The sequence below is a fragment of the Cygnus olor genome, chromosome 18, assembly GCF_009769625.2.
Source record: "Cygnus olor isolate bCygOlo1 chromosome 18, bCygOlo1.pri.v2, whole genome shotgun sequence".
Taxonomy (NCBI): domain Eukaryota; kingdom Metazoa; phylum Chordata; class Aves; order Anseriformes; family Anatidae; genus Cygnus; species Cygnus olor.
The window spans coordinates 4,091,546-4,099,624 of NC_049186.1; the positions used below are offsets into that span (position 1 = coordinate 4,091,546).

General features: G+C 45.4%; 1 long non-coding RNA gene across 1 annotated transcript in view; it reads left to right on the top strand.

Annotated features, from left to right (window-relative positions):
* Window positions 1–4,969, top strand: part of LOC121057082 — a 46,435-nt gene extending 41,466 nt beyond the window's left edge. The window contains exon 3 of the long non-coding RNA XR_005813619.1: window positions 3,852–4,969. This is a non-coding gene — a long non-coding RNA (uncharacterized LOC121057082). The remainder of the gene's footprint in view (window positions 1–3,851) is intronic.
* Window positions 4,970–8,079: the final 3,110 nt, after the last annotated feature.

Below are 8,079 nucleotides of genomic sequence, written 5' to 3' on the forward strand. Positions count from 1 at the left end.
GTATGTCCTGGCATTGTGGGCTGGAGGGGGTTTGGCATGCTGCTTACCCTTTGAGTAGTGCTTAGAAATTGAGGCTTTTTTTTTTTTCTTTTGGTGTGGTATCTTAGGGTAAGGAGAACAGAGTTCATCTTTCCTCCCTGTATTGTCTTCTAAATTACTTCTGCCCTGCTTTGGCTGAGATGGCTTCATAAGCATTCCTGGGCTCATATGAGAATAACAGTCAATTCTTGCATTATACAGCAGGGGAAAAAAAAAAGAGGTTAATTATAAATGCCTTCTGCAAAGCTTATGCAATGCATTAATTACACTCTGTGGAGAGTGCACAGGATTTCTGGTGCATTGTAAGCACTGCTAACAAGGTGCTTTGTCTGGGTATGCCTGTAAGAGCAAATACAGTGGTCCCAGAGCTCATGCTAGGACCTCGTGTGTTACCATCTCCTGGATCAGGCTGGAACTGGGGAAAAAGCTGAGGTGGTGTGTGATGAAGGGTTTGTCTTGGTTGGGCACACGAGGGCTTGAGTATGAGTGTTCTGACTGCCTTGGGGGAATTGTGAAAGGGAAGAGGAGCCCACGGTGGGCTGACAAGCCTGGTTAGCTCCCCAGCCAGCCTTGTTAGCCTGCCTTGGGCAGATGGCTGAAGGAGAGCATCCGTTGCGCTGGGGGATTTGACCTGGAGAGCAGAGATAGGAGACAGGATTGTGAAAAGCAGGGACAGGATGTTCATCCCCACAGAGCTTGGGGATGGGACTGAGCTGTGCACATTACCAGGACTTTTTCCTGGAACTACAATCGCGTGTGAAGTTATTTTTACAATGGGTACAGTGTACAAAGGGTCCTAGGATGTTATATTTGCCCTTGCCAAACCAGCCTTGGTCTAATTATAGCAGTCATTGCACTCCTTCTGAAATCACCACCACAGAGGAATTCCTCACCCCAGCCTAACCTCTGCAGACCTTTACTTGTAAAAATAAGTGGAAAGCGAAACTTAAGTGCCAGGTGAAGCCTCTTGTCTCGCCACAGTACCTACTGTACCCTTATCGAGTTACCAAGCCCCAGCAGAGTGCTGTGATATCTGGCTGCCCTGGCAGGGCTATTTACAAGAAAGGCTCAGACAGAAGATCTCCAGCAGGGCAGGTGTGGCTGCCTTGGGTCAGCAAGGTCCAGCCTGCAGAGGGAGACTGTCTGTCTGTCTGGAGCAGTCCCCCAGCGAGGGGAGACAAGGGACAGTCCCAGCCTGTCGTGGCTGGGGGCCCTGCCCACATGGGCAGTGCTGAGGAGTTACGGCCCCAGGTCATGTTCCCCTCTATGGGGTGGTCTGTGGCATAGGGGCATGGTGAGGAATGAGTTGGTGGGATAGCCTCCTGGGCCACCTGTTGGTCTAGTGAGTTTGTTTGAGAGTCTTTTTCCAGATAAATCCGAGAACTAATGGGAGAGAAAATTTGACTCATGCCATCTCATCCTCACGTCACAGGAGGAGGATAAATAAGTGTGAGAAGATTGCTTGAGCTTTCATTTAAAGTGACGTTGACTGTTCCATTGAGCTAACATCCCACACTGATGCACTTCTACACTGCATATTTGAGTCATGGTAGTTAATCAAAACTACCTCTATTACTACTGCTGTTCCCCTGATCAGGCTGATAAAATCTAAGAGAAGCCATATGGCTGCTTAGCTTGCAATGCGAAATGCTACTGAGCTCAGCTTTTATGACCTGTGCTTTATTTTAATGCTTCTTGCTGCTCGGTGCAACTTAGCTGGCAGTTGTACAGGTACACCCCACATCGTAAGAATTTAACATCAATATGCTTACAGAAAAACGGACTGGCTGGCTTCCTGATGGGGAGGGGTGGAGAAATCTGCTCAACCATGAGCTGAGCAGGTTCTGTAGTCAGTCCACCCTGCATGTTTCTCCAAGCTTGTGCTTGTCCTGGGTGACAGAGCAAGACTGACCCTGGTACCTCTGCAAATTGCTGTGAGTGGCCTAGCTCCTACTTAGCTTTAAGTTGTGTTGTTAGATCAGCAGTCCACACTGTACAAAACTTTTCCCAAACTAAACAGCAACAAATTATAAACTTTCTTGGCTTCCACTGATGTTGCTACAGGCACTTCTGTTCCTAACCCCTAGTCCCATGCCCTTCTACATTGCAGTTCCCAGCTGAGGGCTGTCCAGATGTCAGTGGAGTCAGGGACAGAAAAACATTGTGCTCAAAAACACTGCTGAATTTTGTAATTCCTCCTCTTTATTTAGAAGGTTTGGGGATAGGTTCAGAGCTACAGCCACTTTGATGGTCTTTTGTCACAGAAGCTGAGAGCTTTTGCTCTACCGCTCAGGTCTGTCCACAGCTTAATGCATGACTTCAGCATTCATGCAAATACTGTAGACCAGGTTACGGAGCTGGTTTTGGTACTCTGGGACTTTGTTTCAACGTGGGCCAATAAAGGTTAATTCTAGCAGCCTCCTGGGAGTGGTAGCTGGTACCATTTGGAGCAACCGTAGCCTAGACAAGACACTGCAAAGTCTAAATGGGGGTGTCCCTGTGTGTTCCAGGCAGTTCTCGTAGGTGTTCCGCAACTTTGTGGAGGATGCCCACTGTGTTAAGTGGCATCCTTCATCACCAAACTTTGGCTACTGACTATATCTGTCACTGTTGATTTTATTTTGATTTTTTTTGAGCTTTAGGCAACAGAGCCTTGTGAATTGAACAATCTCCTGTATCATCTGTCCTAGAAACTTCATGCATTTTCTGTTTCTTTTTATCTTTGTTATAGATCTGTGTATAGATCGATGCAATTACTTATAAAGAAGGGATCAAGCTGCTGTTGCAATTTTTCTTCAAAAAGCTGTGAGCAACATCATGTATTCTTCTGGTCAGCCATAAAATTTCCAGCTGAAATCCACATTTTGTTATATCATTGAGGTCCCTTTTAGTGGGTTACAAACTCCATCTCAGCTGGAGGCAATTATTATCTGATATGTACCCTGAGCAGAACATAATTATACTTGTCACTAAGTGACACTGTGTAAATTACTCTTTAATTGCTGCACATCAAATCAGCAGCTACCCGGTCATTTTTCTGTGACGATGGAGCTCCAGTACTAGCTTTGTCACTCTGGCATCTGCCTTCACCCAATCTCTCGTATGTTCCCTTTAGTGCCTAAGAAGTAATTTTATGTGATGAAACCTTTTAAACGTATTTGGCATTTGTCCATTAAAGCCTTTGTTGGCCTTAAATATGTTGGTAGAAAGTTTAATGTTAAAAACATAGGGAGCGAGGTAGAAGATATGTCCTTCAAGGACTGCTGTCAAGATCATTATTGCATTATCATTTGGGGCCAAAACCTCTTTTCTGGCTGGTATGCTTGTAAAAGAGGGGCCGTTGGCAGGGGCTGAGGAGTGCAGCCATTTGTCATGACTTAGTTGGACTATGCTAATTTTTTTTGGCCTTACTGTGGAGTAGATAACTGCATTTGAACACTATTGAAGTGGATGCAGTTTTAGCCCTCTTAACCCTTGCTGGGTTCAGAGCAACCAGAGGGGAGGAAAATGCTGATCTGTAGGAGCCTTTGGATCTTGGTTTGAAGCTGTTTATCTTACACGACAACATCTGGAGGCCAGGCCTCGGACCAGACTGCTTCATTTGGCCGTGTTCCCGTTTGGGGTGGATCGACATGCATCCTGCTCATGCTTGCAGCTCAGGCTGTGGTGAGCGAGCTTGTGGTCCGTGCTGCCCTCCTTCAGGCCCTCTCCGCGGCAGCAGCTCCGAGTGTTGCTTACACACAATCACCCCCACAGGCTGTCTACCTCAATGCTGATGGATCAAGAAATGAGTTCAGGTTGCTCAGTTATAGGATGTCAGGCTGAAATCCAGATGTAGAGTGGAAATCTGATGGTGGTGTGTGTTACAGAAGAATCACAGGAGGACTTCGCAAGCTTTGTCCCTCTTGAAGCACAAAGCAGATGGGCCTGCTCATGTGGATGGCTGCTGGAGCAAGGTCCTTGCTTTGTGCTTCTGTCCCTCTTTCTGCTGCTGACACCAGATACCCTTTGGCAAAGAGGCTGCAAGGAAAAGCCAGGGCGAGCAGCCAGGCAGCCCTGCTTTTACATTCCAAGGCTGTAATTTCTAAAGCAGTTTATGCCATCAAGCGTGGACAGACTGTTCAGAATAAAAGAAGGAACATTTCCAGTTAGAGGAAACCTCACCAGTGTGCCTATGCGACGCCTGTCCAGTCTCCCTCCTCCAGCAGGGGCAGGGACCAAGCCCTGCAGCTGGAGCAAAGCTCCTTGTCCAGGGAAGGAGCTGCTGCTCTGGCAGAGCACGGACATTAAATTCAAAGTGTTACTAATTTAGTGTGTGCAGCTATATTTCATAATCGACATAGAAGAGTAATTGAAAGCCAGTATTTCAAATTCCTTGCAGTCAGTGAGCTTCTTGTTGTAGGGTTTTGATTTGGGTCCATTCTGATGGGGCTTTCTCCAAGAACTTGCCACATTTCTGAGTAACCACTGCATCAGGAAGACCCAAAGAGCCTTTTCAGTTTTCTTTTTCATTAGCTTGCTTGTTTCTTTTATCCTGCCCTTGTCATTGGTGCAAGGCTTTCCGGAGACATATGTGCTTGTTGGGGTAGAGGGCAGGCAGTGAAGTGAAGTGTTTGCTGTGAGCTGAGGCTGTCCTGGGGCTGGCTTGGGTAGCATGGGACTATGAGAAAATAGCCCTGTATTTCTCTTCTTCTTTGTCATGCTTATGAGCTAACCTGTACAACACAACCCTAGGAGCTAGTAACTTAATAGTACATAGTATATATTTAAAGAAAGATGAAATTTTCCAGCAGTGAGGGGATTTCAGGAACCAGAGCGTTTTAAACAAAAATAAAATCACTCTATTTCTGACACTAATATCTGTCACTTGGTAGAAAATTTTGGGAGCTAGTGACACAACATCTTATAGTCCTGATAGGGCAGTGAGAAATCTGGTTTTAAAAGTCCTTGATTTACGTCTCTGTGGATTCATTATTTCTGCCCTGTGTAAGCACTAAGTAACATAGATGGACTTTGACATTTATTTTCCATATATTTGATTCATTGAAAGCTCAGTTGGGGTGGTATTTATATGATAAAATTAATGTTATGCAACACTGGGGAAATTCATGGCCATGGCTAGGACTCCTGTGATTTATAGCTGCAGACCTTTTCTATAGACACCCTTACCCCTACATGAAACCTCAACACACTACATTTAATACTTTCAAACCATAAAAATTATTGCAGACTAACTGCACAAATGTGCACCATTAATGAGAAGTCCTGGCAAACTCGTTGCCTTCTATAAAGACCTTCTATAAAGAGTTTCTTTTATCTGCCCTCTGGAAATAAAACCTGGCTGCTGGTTGCCAGCTTCAGCTGCTTTTCCTGCACCCCAGGGTGATGGGCTGGCGGGAGCATCTTGCTCAGTGTCTGCCTCCTTCAAGAGCGTGGTTGCTTTTTTCTCACCTAACCAAACTCTGAAGCTGGTCACTTATTTACCGCATGGGTATAATCATCCAGTCCTCATCCGAGGAAGACATTACATTTTTCTTCTGTTCAATCCTCTGTGCTGAGAGCTCCAGGACAGCGATGAACCTCCTGGAACTGTAGGAGATATAAATCTCTATAATTGTATAAAGCAGTTTTCTCAAAGTACCCTTTGAGAAGTTCCTCGCTGTCAGTAGTGACAGGTATAAATCTGTGAGCTCCCTCAGACTGGTGGCTTTCACAAAATGCCACACTTCTCCTTCAGACTGCTTCCAGAGGCTTACTTAACAAGTCAGTGCTTATTAAATGTTGTCTTCTCTAGTCCACAACTGCCAAAATTCATCCTTGAGCTCTTCCTGGGAGCTCTGCCGGGCTTTTGCTGGCTGGGTACATGAGTTTGATTTTATGCAAGGTCAATTGTTTCCCTAAAAGAGTACGGACGTTTTCCTTCCGTGCAAGCTTTCTAAATCAGACACGGATGCAAGGAGTATAATTGCTGTGTGATATCTGCCACTGAGGCTGGGTGCCATTTTTTGGGTAAATATTTGTCAAATTAAATTTTGCGTTTGCTTCTGCTGTACTTTTTGTGTGTGATCCTCTTTGTGGTCTAATCCCCAAGTGCTTCAGCTAATGCATTTTCTGGTAAGAATGCCTTCGGGGGGAAGAGCTAATGTGAGAGATCACTTGCAGGAAGCAAACGTGTCAATTTGCAAGTGTGAAAATGTTCATCAGAAATCAAGTCTGTTTCACTTGCAAGTGAAGTTTCATCCAGTCTGGGACCAATAGCAGTCCTGTCTGATACTGGTATCCACTTTAACCGAGCACCAAAAATCAGAGCTTACATGCTGAATACTCACCATGAAGTAGCTCATTAGGTGAGGCATACTTCAAAGAAATACATGCTTGAAACTAATCCAGTTGTGAAAATTATAACTGGATTTTTTTTGTAAATCATGAAAGACAAGTTAGAGACACGGTGGAAATTTTGCCTCACTCTGTGAGATGGCTGTGGCCATCTTGCACTGGCTGATTGAAGCTATGTTAGGGTCCTTCGGTGCCCACAGCTCTTTTGGGTGCAGAAAAGCCACGTCACAGGATGGAGAATTGGATTCAGGATCCAGTTAATAACATCATAGCAGATATTTTCCTGGTCTTATTATGGCAAATGAGGGCTGTTGCCATTGCATGGTTTCTTTGAACTTGTCACTCCTAATGCACCATTAATACATCAGTTGCCCAGAGCGTGAAAGTGACTGTTGTCTCCATCGTGGTGCAAATGAGCTCTTCCCATATCGGTCCTTTCTTCTTCCCCATACTCATTAACTGAGGGGCAAAAAGTGTTGGGGGGCAAATGCATTATGCTTATGGTTTAATGAATTTGTGTACTTCTGTTTCATAGTGCAGATGAATCGATTTGGGGAAGATCGTGAGAGGGAACAGTGTGTCTGGTGGCTTTAGTACTTCTGCATGAGAAGTACAGATCCTTTCTGCTTTTCAAGTGAGCCCTACACCCAGCTAGCTAAATATATGTTGGGGAACACAGATTACACCTTACATTTTGATTGTCTCAAAGGCTGCTTTTTCCTGTGCGTTTGATCTGTTCCAACTGAGAGTAGCAAAGGAAAAGCTGTTCTTTATTAAATACTCGATAAAGGAATATAGATGCCGCTGGGTGTATGTACGTGCCGTAGCTTGGTGTGTGCATCTGCTACTTGCATTGCAAGGTGATGTGAGATTTTTAAGAAAGCTGTGGTGTCAGAAGTACTGGCACAGGCAGTGTTGTTGCACAATAGCATCTTTCTTCTACTCATGAGATGCTTCAGGCTGTATCTGTTGCTGCCTCAGCTTTTCCCTTATCTGCAGTTGTTAATGCTAAGCAGCATTTGCTTTCCAAGTATTTTAAATATATGGCGTGAGGCGAAGAGGGAATTATTTTAGGATGGCCAGACATCAGGATTTGACTGGGGTAGCCACAGGGTGGGGGTCCCTTTCTTCGTGTCAGAGGCTTCTCCAGGATACAAGTTCGTGATTTTGGTCTCGGCCACAGGGTTTCCCCCAGTTGTCCTTCAGATTATGACTGCAGCAATTTCCCTGTTCCCGATGCATGGTGACAGAGCAGGGGATGATGCCAGGTGAGTAGGAAGCCTGGCAGGAGACATGTGCCTGTTAAGCTCCTGTGCCAGGTCTATGTCGAGTGCACGCTTGGTACAGAGCCCTTTGTTCTGCTCCTGTAGGTTTAATTTGCTGCCGTTTTCTTAATGATGTGGAAGCTGAGTGAGGAAGGCTTAAGATAGGATCCACTTCTGTACCTAGATCCACTTTAAAGCCCCTGCACTGCCTGAATGCTTGCACTTAAGCCAGTGGACAGACTTTTGTTGTCCCTTCAGGTCTTTCAGGCAGCAGCAAAGGCAGACCACGGTGAGCAAGAGGAACACTGTGGCTTTCATTTGTTCCTGTGACAGCTTTCATTACTTTCCTACAGTGTTCCTCACTGCTGCATGCAGCCAAGCAGTGCTGGGCTCTGGAGAAGATCCCATCCACTGCTTGCTGGATGAGTAGAGAACTGTT